The 19,243-nt window shown below is 44.5% G+C and overlaps 1 long non-coding RNA gene across 1 annotated transcript in view; it reads left to right on the top strand.

Moving 5' to 3' along the window:
* LOC121469360 (uncharacterized) overlaps positions 1–5,127 on the top strand; it is a 39,220-nt gene extending 34,093 nt beyond the window's left edge. The window contains exons 3-4 of the long non-coding RNA XR_012054401.1: positions 1,330–1,418; positions 3,966–5,127. This is a non-coding gene — a long non-coding RNA (uncharacterized lncRNA). The remainder of the gene's footprint in view (positions 1–1,329; positions 1,419–3,965) is intronic.
* Positions 5,128–19,243: the final 14,116 nt, after the last annotated feature.

The following is a 19,243-nucleotide window of genomic DNA, read 5'->3' as shown; positions in this document are numbered from 1 at the left end:
TTGACTGGTGTAATTCCTTTTGGGGAAAAAAAAACCAATCACCTTTTAATTGGGATAATGTGGAATGGCACATTGTGAGTTTCTGCTCTGTGAGTGCTGCAGGGGAAATGATGAACAAGTCACCTTCATGCCTGATCCCAGAAGAGCCTTCCCTTGCACACAGACAAGGTGTGGGAATGGGAAAGATGGATTCCATCCTATGGGATGGAAACCTGCCTGTGGGCAGGATTCATCTGCTGGAAAGTGAATCTTTACCTCTGAGTAAGGACTTTTGTTGTGGTATGGCTGGACACAGCTCCTGGGATGGAGGTTGTTGTTTTTTCCATGCTTTTTTCCCAGCAGGATCAGATAACAGCAAGTCTCCCAGTGCACAACTGCCCCGGAGTCCCCACAGAGCAGAAGCCTGGCAGGTTCATTTCTTGGCACAGTTGTGTTTCTGCTGGCAATTCCACTGGGAATTGTTCCACCCTGGGGTGAATTGGCTCCCAGTGGCTCTTCAAACATTCGCCATAAGCAAAGGCTACAGCTCTAAAGAAGCTGAATGTGGTATTAATATTCCTTAAGGAGGGAATTAGAACAGTTCTTTTCCTTGGAAATTGTAAACAAAGCATAGCCAGGTGAGGATTGGTCTCTACTCCCAGATAACAAGTGACAGGGTGAAATAGCCTCAAGTTGTGCTACGAGAGATTTAGGTTGGATATTAGGAAAATTTTCTTCCCTGTAAGGGTGATCTGGCATTGAAAGAGGCTGCCCAGGGCAGTGGTGGAGTGACAATCCCTGGAGATGCTTTTGAGTGTGGATGCGGCATCTGGGGACAGGGTTTAGTGGTGAACATGGTGGTGTTGGGGTAATGGTTGGACTGGAGGATTGTTAGGTTTATCTCCAACCCTAACAATTCTATGATTCAGAAATTTTGGGGACACGAATCTAGCACAGCTGGGACCTCAGGAGCACACTGTCACACAGATAAATTGCTGTGATGTCAGCACAGTTAGTTGGTCAGAACATGGTGCTGATGTCACCAAGCTCACGGGTTCCATCCCCATATGGGCCATTCTACAAAGAGTTGGACTTGATGATCCTTTGGTCCCTTCCAACTCCAAATAATCTGTGAAATCTGTGAAAAATTTTCTGTGAACCTTCTGATCTCTGTGTCCAGGTGCTGGGATGAGATCTCTGGTGACCAAAACTTAAATGGATGATATGGACAGACCCTGGACTCCCTTACACTGCAAACATGTTTCTTCCACCAATATCCAGTACAGAATTAAACCTTCTGAAATGCAATATTTTCTTGCTGCCCCTTGCTTTTTTTTTTTTTTTCCTCAGAAACCAGCAAGGCTGACTGCATTTTCAAGTGAGGCCAAGGCAATATCTCTCTGTCGCTATTGGACACGAAATAAGTACACAGAAGTTTGGTAAGTTCAAAAGAGAAGAAGACCCAGTTTTATTCAAACATCTGGTATTTATAGAATTCTAAAGGTGACTGTGGATTAGAGGATGGAATGACCACCTCTCCAACCACACTGGTCTAAAGATCAATCAATCATTTCTCTCTACCTACAGAGAAATATGTAAACTATTCTATTTACATATGAAATTGTGTGGGAACTCTGACTCGCAAGTATGTAAACATTATCAGAAGGCTAAAGAAGTTTTTTGAGAACTTTAAAACTTTCAAAAGAGCTAAAAAAGAAAACTTAACACTTTTAAAAATCAGGGCAACATCTCTCAGTGTCCAGATTTCAGCAAGTGTTTGGATAATGCTATCAGGATGAGATTGTTGGGGTATCCTGTGCAGGGCCATGAGCTGGACTCAATGATCCTTGTGGGTCCCTTCCAACTCAGGATATCCTGTGTTTCTGTGATTTTCTACATCTCTCACCACATCCAGGTTGAACAGAATGGATTCTGCCAAATGAACATGGAAAATTCGCATAATTTCCCAGAGACTAACAGGGTGTTTCTGTACCCGCAGCCTCCAGGTGTGTTCTGAGGGCAGCACCCAAGAGCAGCAGGGGAATAATCAGGCTGATTTGGTGCCACGAGGCAGCAGAAGGAGATGGCTTACCTTGAAGAGGTGTGAAATCACATTTTCTGAGCTGAGTTTCACACCCAGCAAAGTGCAGCACAGATGGCAAGGCTTGTGTCTCGAGGCAGATCTATAAATTATGACCTCTTGGCTCATTAGAGCTGCCTTGTAATTCTGCTGCCCTCTTCATCTGTGCCAAGGGAAATAGATGTAAGGGATGTAAAACATGCAAAACATTTTCTCTTTCTGCAATTGCTGAGCAATAAATATTTCATCTGCTGGAAGAAGAAATCTGTGGAATTCCCCTGTTTTGGACAGTTAAGGCTCAGACTTCTTGTGTTAATCAGATTTCTGGATACTCACTGTGAACACGTTCTCTTTGTGAGCTCAGACACAGAGAACAGAGGGGGATGAGTTTGTTTGTAGGTATTTCTTGTTTGAGAGATGCAGAATGTTTTACATGCTACCTCTGGGCAAGCTTCCCAGATAGCATCAATTAGACAGACTGGGTGCCACAAAAGAAAATTAAACCTTTTAATTCACTCCATGTTGGCAAAAAAATAGAAGTATGTACATCACTGTGTAATTATTCTGATTTAGTATCTTTAGGTTCACTGTAACCAAGCAGAGAAATAATCAGTTCTCAAAAAGACAGATTTTTTATATGCTGAAGATGGCCTTTCACTGAAGAAATTTAATTATGGGCTAATCCTTTCCAGCAGCTTGAGGTGGAAAGAGATTCCCATTGGTAAGAAATTATGGAAGTTCACCAGCATTAAAGGCTGGATGGAGGATGTGGGTCCCCTATAAATAGTGCAGGACGTAGGACTGGACTTGCCATTTCCTGCAGTGGAAAGAACTTTTCTTTCTCAATGCACCACTGAAAACAGTTCAGCCCACTAATTTAATTAGAAGGGAATTTACAGGCAATTTTAGTTCTAAGATGAAATCCTGGCCCTGCTGAAATCAATGGGAAATTTGCCACTAATTGCACAAGGATTTTACTCCATGGCTTTGTGCAGGGATGCAGGGAAAGGGAAAAGAGGGAGAGAAAATTAGTGAGGTGTTTGTCAGGCTTTATGGGAATTTAGCTTGGTAGCAGAGCCTGGGTGAGCAGGGTGTGAGGACAGCTCTTAAACATGGAGAAATTTCTCCACTGAAAGGCATCAGAACAGGCTGCCCAGGGGGGTGGTGGGGTCATTATCCCTGGAAGTGTTCAAAAACATGGATGTGGCACTTGGGGACAGGGTTTAGGGGTGAACACAGCAGTGCTGGGTTGGACTCAATGATCCTGGAAGTTTTTTTCCAGCCCTAATGATTCCACACCTCTGTGATTCTAAAGTGTCCCTAAGCCCTCTGCCTGCTCCTCACCATCCCTCCCAGGAGAAAGGAATGTCAGGAACTGCCACATCCTTTGTTAATATTTAAGTTGAGAAAAAAAAAGCCTCCAAACCCTGGTTATAACTCTAGTGATCAAAGTCTCAGTGTGTGGTAATTTCAGAGGGGCACAGAAGGTTCCACCCTGCCAATGCTCTCTCTCAGGAGACAAAAAACGAGGCTGTCTTTGCAAATTCTGCTCCTGTCATGCAGCACAAATAAAGATTTTATTTTTACTTCCCTGCAGGAAAGCTCTGATTTAAATAAATTATAGGTGTACACTAAAAGAAAGAACACCTCCTCCTGTTCTGCACCTACAGAAAATTTGCTTAATTAACAAATCTGAATAAAATTGGGAGATGCTGTCATGCCTGATAGATGATTGTGGGACAGCCCAATTGCATTACCAGGAAGACAGTAAACATTCTTGCTCTCCTTTTTAAAATAAATTACACCCTGTTAATACATGTTTTGCTTCCATAATAATGCCAAAATTTAAATTACTGGTCCTGCATCAAAACACGTCAGAGCTAAATGTGTTCATTTTCTCTTGCAGCTGTTGGATGCTCCCAGCTCTTCAAAGACCATTTCCTGGGACTTCCTGAGAGCCTCTTCACAGTGAGTCACCAACAAAAATCTTGCTTCACTGGAGATGTCTGATTAAAAGCAGAATTTTGGGGAAGCTGCTGAGCTGAGGGCAGTTTCCCCAGCTTCCTCACAAACCTGCTGCTGGTTTTCACCCCAGGCTCTGAAGCAAAGATGCACCACAAAGACCATGAGAGGATGGGGTCAGCAAAGCTTCTCTGTGGCCTCTGTGAGCTCAAGATTAGCAGATATCACAGAAAATGAAGTAAATGTTGAGTTGTAAATTTTAAAGATGCCTTAACCAGTCAAATCCCCTGAGTTTTTCTTGTGTGGCCCAAAAACTCCAGGGTGAAGGGGAGCCTGCTGTGTGGAGCCCCTTACAGTGGGAAAACCCCAAGGAAGTTGTTCATGTACCTGCTCTATCTGGTGACCAAAGAGTTATTTGAGGCTACAAAGACCAAAAATCCATTTCACAACTGTTTTAAGGCAACTGAACAGCAATTCTGCAGTCCAAGAGCTGAGCCTCTGTGGTGTTGGAACACTGATGCTGATTATCAGGCAATGCTACAGGAGAGAGTCAAGGCCAAAGAGCGGCCAGAAAAAAAATTTGTGCAACCATAGATAGCAGATCACTGCTCTTTAGGCTTTGTTCCTGTCAGTGGGGCAGCTCAAAACTGCAATCCAGATGTAAAACACAGGATAATAAAAAATATATGTGGAAAAGAATGAAGCACTTCTGTGGAGGAGGCACTGGGTTGGGAAACTGGAGTTAGCAGCTTTATGGTTGCCCTGGTCCTTTCTTTTTCCAGAGGGAGGGCATGAAAACAAAAAGTGACTTCCATGACTGAAGTAATCTCAGGAAAACTGGGAAGGATTTGAAGACTTTTTAAACAAATTTGCAGCCACTGCCAAGCCACGGTGTCACTGCGGTTCATTATCTGCCATATTGGATCACAAATCTAATCACAAGCCAAAGATGGCAAAGGCCCACAGAAGAGCAGTCCTATGCAACAAAAAATAATCAATCCTTGGATAAAAAAAGCAATATGGATCATATTTCTATGATACAGGAAGAGCCTTGATGCTAAGCAGTAGGAATAAATGCAATAAATTAATAAAAAATGAGAGCTCCAGTCATTTTCTTCTGTCCCACTTTGAATTTGCATTATGAGCAGAGGGAGATGAGAGGGATGAAGGGATAATTACACAATCCCTTCTCAGTTCTCTGAGCCTCTCCACTCAAGTGACAGAGTGGCACCACTAGTGGAATTCAACCAGAAGCCACTGGGGTGACAGAGCTGTGTTGTCTCATGGCACCTCCCAATTACTGTGGTTCCTGGGGTACATTAATTGTGATGGTCACCAGCAGGGCACTTCTTTCTGACACCTTCCATTGAATATCCCTCCAACAGTTCCCAATCAATAGGAATTATGATTACAAGATGGCTCTTCACCCATGAAACATTTGATTTCTTCCCAAATGCACAGCAAGGGCAGGTGACACACTGTGCACCATGCCAGTCCAGAGCAGAGAGAAGGAGAAAAGTGGTCATTGCAAGATGGAAGAGGCAATTTCAGGTGGACAGAGGTGTTATTTGTGGTTTTTAACTGCCCCTATGGGTTAATACTTGAAAACCATCATGGTTGCGTGTGTTGGCATTTTTGCATCTAATGGGATGGTTTACTGGTCTAATTAATTAAGATGTAATCAATAAGATGAGCTGGGAAATTAGGACTGAGTCATATTTCAAATTCAGTGGGTGATGCAGCCAGGGGCTTAGATTTGCCATGTGCAGGAGGTGAAGTAGTCTGGAGCTGCAGATTCTGGCAGTGGGAAAATTCTGATTCATTCTCCAGAGGATGATTTGGGGTCATGAAAAATTAAGATTAATGGGAAGATAACACAAAGTCAAGGGCTGTAGGTGGGGAAAAAACCCTGTTATTTCTGATTCAGTATATTCCAGCATAAAATGATGCCTCAGGTTTTAGCTTTTATATTTTCACATTCTGTGCTGCTTTAGTGTGTGGGTCTGAGCTTCATATCAGGGCATGGTGAGCTCTCTGCACAGAGCAGGGAGACAAAACAATTCCTGCTCCAGCTGGGCACCAAGGACAAATGATCCAAATCTCAGCCCAGGAGCACAAACAACGTGGGCTGGAGAGAGAAAAACAATCAGGATGGGACTGCCTGGGCTAAAGCTGGAATGGGACAATGAACTCCAAGGTGCCAATGGAGCAGAACTTCTAAAAGTGAGAGCCCCCATGAGGGGTCATGCATTTTATGACCATTTTAAGTTATACTGCCCAAAGTATTAAAGCCTCTTAATAAATACCTACTTTATTCTTTAACTCCATCTAGTCTCTGTTCTAGCTCAGTCTTCACAAGGCATCAAAAATAACCCCAACAATTAATTCCTAGGGGAAGCAGTGGCTGGATTGTAACATCCCCTCAGAGGTGAAGCAGATCTGTGCAGGTGTCCCATGTCATGAAGAGCACACAGAAGTGGTGGCAGCTCATTTCCTTCCCCCTGGGCATTCCTTGCTGCATTTTATTGCTGCCCCTCCACCTGAAGCATTTGCAAATGCAAATGAGTGGCTTGGGAAGCTCCAGCCCTGGGGCAGGTGAACCCATTTCACCCTGACATCAGGAAGCAATGAGGATGGTTCTCTCTGAGCACAGGAACAGATTTCTTTCACCAGAAAGGCCTCACCTCCTCTAGAGAGAGATGCCTTCATTAGCTGCTCAGCTTGACACTCACATTTCTAACAGCCCAGGAAAAGCCAAAAGGACAAGGAGCTTCCAGCTACAGAGTCTCAGCTGGTGTTTAACACTCAAAGCATGTAAGTAATAATCAATCTGTGCTAATTTCCAGCAGCCAAAGAGTTGACTTTAACAAGGCATTTTTAGGATTATTTTCTGTTTCTCATATGGACAGAACTCTTTGCCTGGTGGCCAGGAGCTGCAATTAGGTCTTTTTTGCTTAGAAGTGGTGAGAATTTGGACTGGACGTGATGAAATCTTTCTTACTGATTGTTTGAAGCCTCTTCAGAGCTTTAAAGACAGTTTGCAAAAATCCCACCAGGCATCAACAAAAGTTCAGGGCAACATCTCCCACACAAGTTCAAGAGTAGCTCACAGCCTTCCTAGAGTGCTGGGGGAAGGTTTATCCCAGCAGGAAGGACTTGATGATCTGGGAGGTCTTTGCCAACATTAATGAGCCTACAATTCTATCCTGTGAGTCTAGATACTTAAGCCTGAACTAGTAGCAGGAATTTAATTAGTAATTTTATCATGAAGCAGAGCCCTTCTTCCTCCAGGGCAGCTCTTACATTGGGTCACCTCACGGTACCATTCCCAAATCTGGTCACTGAGGAATGAAGAGCAATGAGCTGATCAGTTTAGAACCCACTGGGTATTAGAGGCTGGTTTCCCACAGCAGAACCATATCTGGGGAAATTTAATTTACTCCTGTGGAGTGATGAGTCTGAAGAAGGGCAAGTTTACTTTAGATATTGGGAAGAAATTGTTCCCTGTGAGGGGGGGAACCTCACAGCTGTGGCTGCCACTGGATCCCTTGGAAGTGTCCAAGGCCAGGTTGGACAGGGCTTGGAGCAACGTGGGGTAGTGAAAGGTGTCCCTGCCCATGGAAGGGTTGGAACTGAACGATCTTAAAGGTCTTTTCTAACCCAAACCATTCTGGGATCCTGTAATTCTAAGTAAATCACTTTAAAAATTAAGTTATGAATTCTACAAGTGAAAAGGGACAGCTCTGGTATCCCAATATCCAATACATGACAATATCCAGCACCTGACAATATCCATTAGAACTGAGCTGGGAGAACTGCAGCAAGGAACAAAATTGATCATTTTCTGCCTTACAGCTTTGATAAATCACCTTAGCATTGACTCTTGCTTAACCAGACATGATGAAGAAGGTGTGAATGTCACCTTTGAGGAATGAGGGGATAACTGAGAGTGTTTAAATTGAAGGAGTCAGCCCAGAAATGAGTCGGAGCGCACATTTAAATGTGCTAATCACACCATCCTCAGTGCCTGGCTGTAACGTTTCTCTCTGAATTAGTTTTGTGTTTCAGATGGATCCTTTACTCAATTACAGCAGCACTCCTGATGAGTTTGTTGACATATTTGCTAATTTTCCCGTGGCAGTGTGTTTTGGAGGATTCACATACATTACTAATGAACTGAAATTGCCTGGTATTCCATCAGTTGTCTTTTACCCAGGTGTTGACACCACACAGAATCAGACTCCAATCCTGAATGGAAATTCCCCTTTGTTTTGCCACTGACTTGTTTCCACTAAATGATCCTGGCATGTTTAAAAATACATAAATAATTAAAATAACAGATAGATAGATAAATAAACCCCCAACCTCTTCTCTAATTTTCACTCTCCAGACTAGAATTGTCATGGGAAAGATCTTTTTAAGAGTTTTGATCATGTTCTATGTACAAGTGAGGCAGCTTTCAAGCAGAAATGGTTGATAAAGTGCATTGGATTGCAGGAGTCAAGAGTGTCACTCCTTCCCCTGCCTCCCTGGAAAACCCTGGTCAAGGCACTTAAAAGATATTTATCTACCCTAAGTTTAGACTTCGGCCTAAATGAGTTTCCCAGGCAATGGAAAGAGGCAGCTTTCTCCAAGCAGAGGTTCAATTGATGCTAAAATGGGAGGGAGAAGAATTAATCACCCACTGGAAGAGTCTCTCTGCCGCTAATTAACACTCACAACAAATAAAAGAAAAAAGACAAACGAGCTGGGTGAGATGGAGCAGGTGGCAGAGCTGCCACCTCACTTGCTCTTCAGTTCCAGAGAATTACAGATGAGTCACACAGTTATGAGTGAAAACCAGATTTGGTCAAGTTTTAACCATGAAATATCCTCACTCTGGAGTTTGATTAGATCCTACTGATAATTTTAAAAAGACAGACTCAAAAACAAACTTGGAAAAAACTCTCCAGTGTAAACTGGAGATATTTAAAATATGCTCCCAAAAATCTTTGTTCCCAGCCGGATCCAGTTACAGGCTCTGAAAATAAATCTCACTGTTAGGGGATGCAGAAAGGACAATTTGGCTGCATGAGCTCTGCAAGAGCAAATAAAGAGAAAAGATGAGATGGGAGGGAAAAGACCTTTTCAGAAAGGTTTTAACAGGAAGCTGTGGGAATGTGCAGCTCCCAGTTTAGCACCTATTGTAATCTCAGGCATTGTGGGTGGATCCTGTCCTACCTTAGGAGCCTCTGCTGCTGCTCCTAAATCCTAAATCACCTCTCTGGTAGCCACCCACAGGTCACTGTGTGGGGTATGTGCCACCAGATGCCTCTGTTCAGGCAACTGAGTGCAGCCCTGGAGAGCCCTGGAGCTCATGGAATTCATCTCCTTGAGTTAAATGGGGATTATTTAAGGACTGCCTGAGCATTCTGGGATACTCAGATCTCAACAAACTTCTAGCAAGTTTCAAGAGTCTGTGGGAACATTGGGAGTATTTTAAGCAGGAGAAGGAATTCTCAGTGCCAAAGGCAGAGGGAAGCATCTGGGCCCCAGAGCAGATTGTGAATTTTCACTCCGAGCTGAATCGAGGCTGAGAGTTGTGCAAATCTCACAACATTTTGGTCCAAAGTGATGGAAACAGGCATTGCAGAGTTATCTCTAATTGGCACACTGATAAATTGTTAAATCTTTCCCTGAGCTCAAACACATCCAAGTGCAGTCCAGGTGGAATAGACCGAATTAGGTCAGAGCCTCGAATTATCTGTTTCTCTCTGGCACATCTAAGACACTGATCAGACTAAACCCAGATAAGCCTATCAGCACTAGCAGAACTTGGCAAGACATCAACATTTATTATTCTCTCCACAGAGAGACTAATAAAATCAGATTATTCCATTATGGCATTCAAATACATTCATATTCACCAGGTAAATAGAGATCTTGCATGTAGGGCTTGTTGCAACATACTAATTTTCATTCAAATTATCATTAAAAAGCATGAATGAGGTTGCTGAAAATTAGGATTTTTTTATCCTAAGGAAAATATTTTTTAATTCCTTTTCAGACTGCACTGGTGCCAGCTATTTCACTCTGACAAAACCCAGTGTTATTGTTTGGATTTTGCTATTAGCCAGCAGGAAATGTCAGTGTCAAAGAAAAGCTGTTAATTTATTTTTAGAGCGCTTCATCCAAGAGATACATTTCTGCTGGCTACCAGAGTCCACTGAATCAACATGTTTGACTTAACTGATATTGTCTCAGGCTTAAACCACACAAATTATGAGTAGCAAGGCACCTTCAGCAGAGTGAGCACACGCACCATCACCTCTCAACATCAGTCCATTAACTGTGGGCTTGCAAACAGTTGTGGTGCATTTAAATTGGGGATTTAAACTGCAGCAGGAATTTTCTTTGCTGTCACTTTGCCTTGTATCCACATTTGGTGCTAGCAGCAAACATTTCCACCCGAGGTAGGTGAAATTCAGGGGTTTTTTTCCAAGTGGAGCCAAAGCCAAATGAGCACACCATGGCATTGGGATGGGCAGCCCACCTGCAGTGTGGCTTCATACCTCCTTTAGGACAAACCAGGGATTCTCCCTTATAAAAAACCTAATTAGAGAGAGGGTTGAACATCTCTGGAAAGGCCACAGAAGAAGACAGGGTGCAGAGATCTGTGCTCCAAGGGCCAGATTCCCTTGAGAAACAACCAGTGCCACACAAAATAGACACAATGGCTCTTAAGAGAGTGATGGTCATCATCAGAAACTGGGTTCTGTCACCACCTTCCTCTTATCCAGATGGATGAAACCTTTTGGATCCATGGACACAGCAAGATGTGGAGATTGCCTTGACCTCCTCTGGTTTGGTTTGAGACAGCCCTGAAGCACCCAGGAGTGGCTGTGACAAACACAACAGGTTCCCCAAAGAACTCAGAATTTAGTAGTTTGTCTCAGCATCCAAGGTCAGTTCCTAATTCCAAGAGAAACAGATTCTGATTTCTTTCCCTTCTTTCTGACTCTAAACAGATTTGTGTTCCTGTTGGAACCCTGACTGCTGGGAATTTCAGACTTTCTGTGCTGGCAGGCACTGACCCCCAGGAGAACACTGCATTGACCTGAGGCTGTGGAGAAGCTTCCAAAATGGAATGGCAGAACTGGGATTGTGGGGGTGGAGTTTGAATAGAAGTGTGCGATATCACAGGGTGGGAAACTCAGAGTTTGAGGGTTTAGAATACAGGAATAGATATAAAGCAAGATGGAGGTTTTGGGATGGAGGCTGCTCCTTCTTCTTCATCTTCTTCTCCACCTTCTTCTCCATGGGCTTGGGTGGGTTTGTGCAATTGAATAAAAAAGTCCCCATTGCAGGTATGGGTTGTTGGTTATTGGGTTAAAAGTGAAAATAATTTTTCTTAATTGGACAGTTGATCCTTAAAAGGCCGTGCCGAGAGAGATGGGCTCCATGTTTAGTTTGTCAGAGTGAAGAGCTGCAGAACTCAGGGTTTGTGAGACTGGGACAGAGATAAGAACTGATAAACATCTGAGTCCCAACGCGAAATTCCGTCTCACACATTTAATCCTGACCCTGGCAGAGAAAAGAGACAAATGAATTGTCATGTTCCTAGCCAGGTGACATTCTAGACAGGGAGAAGGGGAGTCAGCTTTGATCATATTTGCAAATATGTCCCAACTCTAATACTAACAACAGCAATTTCAATTTTTACACCTCCTTCCAGTTCTATCCAAGCTCTGTCATTATGTATTTGTTCAGTGATTTCTTCATTGTAAGCACTTTGAGGTGAAACTTACCCACATTTGTGGAGTTTTTACCAGAATTGCCACAAGCCATTTTGTTCAAGCTCTTTGATCTTGTGCTGGGTTTCACATCTATAAAATCTGACTGTAATAAATTGAGTGGAAGAAGCATGTGCAAAGCACAGAACTTCAGAGAGGTCAGAAAGCGAGAAAGGACCCATATGGCATCTTTTTGTGCCTCTACAGAGCACAGATTTCAGGCATAATGTGTGTTGGACTAAATTATCTCTTGGTCAAGGCAGTGGAATAATAAGAAAATAAACAGTAAACAGGATTAAGTAACCATTTGTCCCTTTGGGTGTTAATCCCAGAAAGCCACAGTGGGAGGCTCAGAGTGTTTGGATGCTCTAACCCCTCAAGACAACACCTTTAATTTTAAGTGCAAAGCCCTTCCTTCTCTGGCATCCAACACACAGTTACATTGTACTTACCCAGGTGGGAAATTCACTTACTGTCAGCTCCCTGAAAACAACCTGCCTTTTCCTCCCAAGTGTGTCCTGCAGGAAAATAACATTTGTACTCGTAGATTTATCATCATGAACCACAGCTGGAGTTCTTTTGGCATTTTCTTTTCTTGTCAGGACATGCCAGCATCATAAATCTCTTGTGAAAATGAAGAAATAATTAGTTAATTAGTTAACCCCATTATAAAGGGGTGTTTCTTGTGGAGGTACCACTGCTCCAGCTCGAGTTGTGTTTTCTTATTCCTTCCTGTCCCAAAGGTGGGTTACCCTGAGATTCTTTAATATCTGCCACATAACTACTGCTGCTGGAATAACAAGAAACCAACTCAACAGTGCAAAAGGAAGAGAATCTGGGAGAGAAGCAGCTTTTAGAGCACAAACAGAACACTGCCCAGCATCAAGGGACAAACCCAGTGTTAGGACAGGTGACCATAAACCAGCACTGTGAGGGGTGTTATAGGGCACTGCTCAGTTCCCTTCCACAGCCAGAGTTTCCCTCAGAGTTTTGGCACAGACCAGGTAAGGAAGGGCAGAGCATCAATCTCTGGGTGCAGTGAGAGCTCAGGGAGTTCAGCAGTGCAGTCCTGAGAGGAGCAAAAATCAATCCAAGAATCGAAGCAGTTCAGCAGTTCAGCTCCCTGTCACTGCTCAGATCTTTTAAGTTTTCACTTAGATAAGCACAGAGCTGCCTCATCCTCATCCTCCCTTATCCCCATGAGTGGAAGGTGATGCCATGCAAATGGACACGTGTAGGAGAGCTGGACCAGAGGCACCAGTGGGTTCAGACTTGAATTTAGGAGGTGTTGACCTGCTAAAAGGGATGTGTTGAACTGCTAAAAGGCATCCCTGACCCTCAAGTGGTCCTTATGCAGTCCTGTGAAATCCCTTAAGAGGTTTGCTTCAGGATTAAATGGTATTAGGCATGTAGATTAGAGAGAGGTGTTTGATCCATTTCCTCTTTATCTCCACTTCAATCCTAAAGATTTTTTCAGTGCCACTCAGGCTGACCTAACTTGTGTTTGAGCTCGGGTTGTACTGACTGTAATGGAACTGATCTGCAACCTGCAGCCCTGTTCAGCTCACCATGAACCAGATCTTTAAATCTGATCAGCTGAACTGCCAGACCATGGCAGGGGGGTTGGAACTGGATGATCTTTAAGGTACTTTCTGACCCAAAACATTCCGTGGTCCTCTGATTCTCTGACACCCATCACAGAGTTATTATGTGTTGGAACTCAAAATGTCCCTCAGACATTTTAGGATGTTCTGGGCCCAGGTCAGAAGCATTTGAGACCCTGGCAGGCAGCTGGAAACAGCTGTGATTTTGGGTTTGAACCATGGAACGATTTGCCAACCTTGCAGGAAGAACAAGAAGTCACAAAAGTTTAGATATTATAGTAGAAGTAGTCTCAAAGTAGAGGAAAGAATTTTTGAGTTCTGTACAGGGGGGTTTTGGTCTTGTACATGGGGGTCAGAAGTTTAAGATGGAGGGATTTAGTCCTGCCCTGTTCTCCCTCTTTCTTCTTCCTTACCTCCATGTTCTTGGTGATGTTGGCACTCACAGATTGGTTTAGAGTAGAAAAGCACCATTTAATATAGGTAATAGGCATTGGGGAAAAACGGTAACCGTGTAACACGTAATGTACCATATAAAAGATAGAAAGGCACCATTTAATATAGGTAATAGGCATTGGGGGAAAACTGTAACGTAACACGTAATGTACCATATAAAAGACAGCAGCAGCCCTGGGCGGGGAGAGAAGAAGCAGTCGGGAGTCAGAGAGGATGTCAGGGTGTGTGTGTGCCTCTGCCTGAGCTGCTGAGCAAACCACAGCAGCCTGAGAAGAAAATATTTTAGATAACTTGCAATAAACAACCATGAGACCAAACAACAAGAGTCTGCTGAGCCTTTCTTTGGAGACACGGGTTGGAGGAGAGATTTTTGCACCACACGGAGCCCCTGTGACCTAGGGTGGGCTTCAGCAATTATGGCCTGTGGGGCTCGCGCTGAACCTGGAGCTGCTGTGATGGGAAGAGGCTCTGCTGCAGCCCTGAGGCTGCTGAGACCCCCCTGCAGCACTTCTGCAGGGCCAGGGACAGAACAAAGCCCCCAGAGGCTGCTGGATTTGCTGGTGTGAAGTCAAACCCAGCATTTTTCTGCCTGCCAATCTCCAACACTGCCTGGAGACAAAGGAGAGAGGGCTGTGAACGAGAGGACAAGGCTGCTGGCTTTGTCTTTGGGAGCTGAGCTTCCACCTCAGAGATTCCTTCATTTCTGCCACATAACTACTGCTGCTGGAATAACAAGAAACCAACTCAACAGTGTAAAAGGAAGAGAATCTGGGAGAGAAGCAGCTTTTAGAGCACAAACAGAACACTGCCCAGCATCAAGGGACAAACCCAGTACTAGGACAGGTGACCATAAACCTGCACTGTGAGGGGTGTTATAGGGCACTGCTCAGCTCCCTTCCACAGCCAGGGCCTGGCTAAGAGCTGTTTAAAAACACAGCACAAAACCAATTAAACAGAAAAATCCCTGCTGATCAGTCCTTGAAGCACCTCAGCACTGAGTGCTCTGACAGCTTCAAGTGCTCTGAATTGCAGCTCCACTGGCAGTGGCAGGTGAAGCAGCAGGGAACACAGATGAGCTGCTGCATGTGGCTGCTCTTCCCCCAGCAGTGACCCCCTGTAACATCTTGGTGCCTTTGTTTTGGCAAACAAAGCTCATGGTTTGATGGAGCCCTGATCAAGGTCAGGTTTCACTGGAGATGTCCTGAGATTTTTCCTGGGCTTTTTGACTGAATGGAATGAAAGGTTTTGTCACAGCTGTGGATTTGCTGATGCTCAATACAACCAGAAATGCTGGATCTGTGGACACCAGGTGAGAATTAGACCAAATCCTTTCTGAAAATGTCAGACTTCCCACACTACACACTGGCCAGCCACAAACACTCCAGCTGACAACAACCCAGTGGATTTAACACACCAGATTCAGAATTAACTCCCAAACCTAACACAAATTTTTGTGTGAGACCCTGGGAGGCTTCACTTCATCTCTGCATGCCCTCTATCTCAGGGGAAATTCCACCTCTGGTGCCTCGAACCATCTGGAAATAGTTGTCAGCTCTCTGTATTGCCCAGAATATAATTTCCTTGAACTGTTAAACACATGTTACTGTAGTGGATTCATAAATAATATTATGAAATAGTCAAACTTCACCAAAAGCTTTGGATCCCAAAGTTAAAAGCAGGAAGTCTGGACTATGTAAGTTATAGTTACACTCATCTGTTTTGGTGTTACCACTTTCTTTGATTTTTAGCCCAAAAAATTTTACTAGGATTTCCTTTAGAGATAGGTTTCCAAAAAGAAATGTTAATAAGAATCATGCACTTTCTGTTGAGCTCCAGTTTCTTGCAAACCTGTGGAACAGCCCAGGTGTGCTTCAAATTGGATGCAGCTTTCTCAGGAAAGGTCATGAACCTTGGTAATACCTTTACAACCATCCCAGATTTAGAAAGATTTCTGGGGAAAATTAAGTGCCTAAAGGCTAAACTATATCCTGTCTCAGAGCTCCCATGTTAAGATCATTTTTAGAGGGTATAAATTAGCTGTGTCTGTTAGTAGCTCTCTGACCTTAAGCCTTCAATGTAAAATCCTGTAGTTTTTGGCTTAAAGTGAATTAGAAAAACACAAAGCAGGTAGTTAAGTGGATAAAATGACAGAGCAGCAACGGCACACAGATGTTGTTATGTTCCTGCAAAGACTGTCCTTTGCACCCTCCAAGCTGTCTTTTCTGCTCATTCTCCAAAATATGCATTATATTTAACATTAAAATGAGAGCTTGTAGCACCGGGTATCTTTGCCCATCTGTTTCTCCTCTGAAGTGCTCAGTATTTTAGGAAACTAATAAAAATAACAGAGTGGTAAGAGCCAAGTTTTTTGCCGAAGGGACTCGTTGTTTCAGAGCTGTACTGGGAGAACTGGCCCCTTCCCAACAAGGTGCACATAAAAGTCCACCCTGGGCAGGGTTATGACAATGCCCCAGCCTTGTCTGTGAGCTATAGAGGCAATAAAGCTGCTGGATCAGCCTGTGGAGAGCTTGGGGCCAAAGCTGTGTGCAAGGAGCTCCTCCTGAATGCTGCTTTTCAAATCTTTTCAGATGATGTGTCTCTAAATCTGCCTCTGTCGGAATCTGAGGTATTGATGATTCTGAGATTGTAGAAAGTCTCTGTCTGTCAGCCCCATTGCCAAAGAAGAAGCCATAATCCATCTGTGCTGGTTTCAAGGTTGTTTATTCTGTTTGTCTCTAACATGTTCTGCTGCCCTGCCGCAGCTCTGTCCTGCAGGGCAGCGTGTGGGGCTCTGCCCTCAGTGGGATGTTACAAACATTAAATACCAGAAACTACCTGTGCTGGATTTACAATAACGTGCCAATATCTGTCACCTATGTTGAACAGTGTGTCCCCAGCCTGAACCAACAGAAAAATGCCAACACCGCAGTGAAACATGGAGGGCATGAAGAAGGAGGAAAAGGACAAGGCACACCCAATTTCCTCCATCTTGTCCCCTCTGAACCCCTAATCTAGAATCCTAAAATTTTACTTTTGCACCTGTGCCACACTTAATTATTACTGATATCAAACACTCAGAGCTTGTAATTCATCCTGTAAGATTGAAAACTCTTTTCCATGGACAGAGATCAGAGACAGTGTCTCTGGGGGCTCTGTCCAGGGGGGTTCCTGACCCCCTGCCGGGGTCCCAGGCCTTCCAGGGCAGCCAGAGGGAAGGCCTGGACTCCCACATGCCTCTGGGACTGATCCACTGAAATCACTCAGAGCTTTTTCCATTTCCTCCATCCTCTTTTTTTTTTTTTTTTTTTTTTTTTTTTTAAGCTGTAAACACATGGCCGAGTGTCTCCCTGGGAGACAGAGGGAAGGATTTGTCCTCTTCTGGATTGTTACTCTCCTCTTACCTCCACACTTGAAGGTGCCTGTGACAGAGGGTTCAGCTGCTGGCTGAGGTTGTTTCTGCTCCAGGCTGAAACCTTGGATGCTCCCAGTTGTGGTTCTTCTCTCTGGCTTCTCCTTGAACTTCTGATCCTGGCTCTGCTGCTTCCCTCCCCTCTCCACTCACCTTTTCTCCACCCAAAGCTGTGGTTTCACCTCACTGACCTCTTCCCAACCCTGGCAAACTTGTCCTCTAAGCACGAAGAGGAGAAGATGAGGAAGATGGAGGTGATGAGACAGGATGGCATCAGCTGGCTCCCTGGATGCCTGTGAGGAGCAGCAGACAACACCAAGGATGTCCTGCTCACTGTCCTCTTGCAGTTCACTCCAAAGCCATCTTTAAAACCTTGACCCTCAGCCTGTGATTTCCCCCTGAGGGGAGGAGGATAGGGGCAGGCACTGATCTCTTCTTTCTGGTGACAGTGACAGGACCCAAGGGCATCCACTGGCAGTGGCAGGTGAGGCAGCAGGGAACACAGATGAGCTGCTGGATGTGGCTGCTTTTGCCCCAGCAGTGACGCCCTGTAACATCTTGGTGCCTTTGCTTTGGCAAACAAAGCTCAAGGTTTGATGGAGCTCTGATCAAGGCCAGGTTTCACTGGAGATGTCCTGAGATTTTTCCTGGGCTTTTTGACTGAATGGAATGAAAGGTTTTGTCACAGCTGTGGATTTGTTGATGCTCAGTACAACCAGTAATGCTGGATCTGTGGACACCAGGTGAGAATTAGACCAAATCCTTCTCGAAAATGTCAGATTTCCCACACTACACACTGGCCAGCCACAAACACTCCAGCTGACAACAACCCAGTGGATTTAACACACCAGACTCAGAATTAACTCCCAAACCTAACACAGATTTTTGTGTGAGGCCTGAAGTTGTGTCAGGGGAGTTTTGGGTTGGATATCAGGAAAAGGTTATTCTCCTAGAGGGTGCTGGGCACTGCCCAGGCTCCCCAGGGAATGGGCACATCCCCAAAGCTGCCAGAGCTCCAGGAGAGTTTGGGTAATGCTCCCAGGGGTGCACAGGCCAGGATTGTTGGAGTGTCCTGGGCAGGGCCAGGAGCTGGACTCGACCTTGTGGCCCCCTTCCAGCTCAGGATTCCACAATTCTGTGCTATCTCCAGCACAAGAGAGCACAGCCTTTATGCTTCATGACCTGGAGCAGGTTCCACCAGGCAGCAACTGGCAGAACAAGAGGTCACAGTCTCAAGCTACGTCAGGGAAGGTTTAGATTGGATATTAGGAAAAAAAAATTTCACTGAAAGAATAATAAAATACTGGAATTGTCTTCCCAGGGAGGTGGTGGAATCACCATCTCTGGATATGTTTAAGAAAAGACTGGACTTGGCATTTGGTGCTATAGTCTAGTTGTGGTGTTAGGGCATAGGTTGGACTTGATGATCTTAGAGGTCTTTTCCAACCTCATTATTCTGTGATTCTGTGTATGTTTGGTGGGTGGAGCTGTTCCCAGTGGCCCTTCAGGGGAGCAGAGGTGGATGCTCCCCTGAGTGGAGTGGATGCTTCAAATACCTGATTAACCTGCAGGAATGTAGGGCTCAGCCTCAGCACAGTCTCATCCAAAGGTCACCAGAGCCACTGAAAAGTCTGAGCTGAACCACAGCTGGGGGAGTTTTGCCAAAAGCCAGAGTTGTGCAGCAAATAAAGATGGCTTATGCTGATTTCTGCCATTCCCATCCTGCTGCTTCCATTAACACCATTTCCTCCTCTCCTTTCCCCACTCCTTCCTCTCCTCTTTCAGGATAAAAACGAGCCTGCCAGACAATGCATTCACAAGTTAACACAGTGCAACAGACTGTGACTATGTTAAGAGCAGCTCCCAGGCAGGTTTTACATCCAGGCTCCGGGGAAGGAGCAATGAAATAGGAGGATGGAGCTTGGCACTGCTGTGAAGCTGAGCAGCTTCAGCTATAAAAAGAAGCCTTTTACACAGATATATA

This window comes from Taeniopygia guttata, chromosome 2 (assembly GCF_048771995.1).
Source record: "Taeniopygia guttata chromosome 2, bTaeGut7.mat, whole genome shotgun sequence".
NCBI classification, from domain to species: domain Eukaryota; kingdom Metazoa; phylum Chordata; class Aves; order Passeriformes; family Estrildidae; genus Taeniopygia; species Taeniopygia guttata.
The sequence above is the reverse complement of the archived record's forward strand: the minus strand, read 5'-3'. Positions and strand labels throughout refer to the sequence as shown.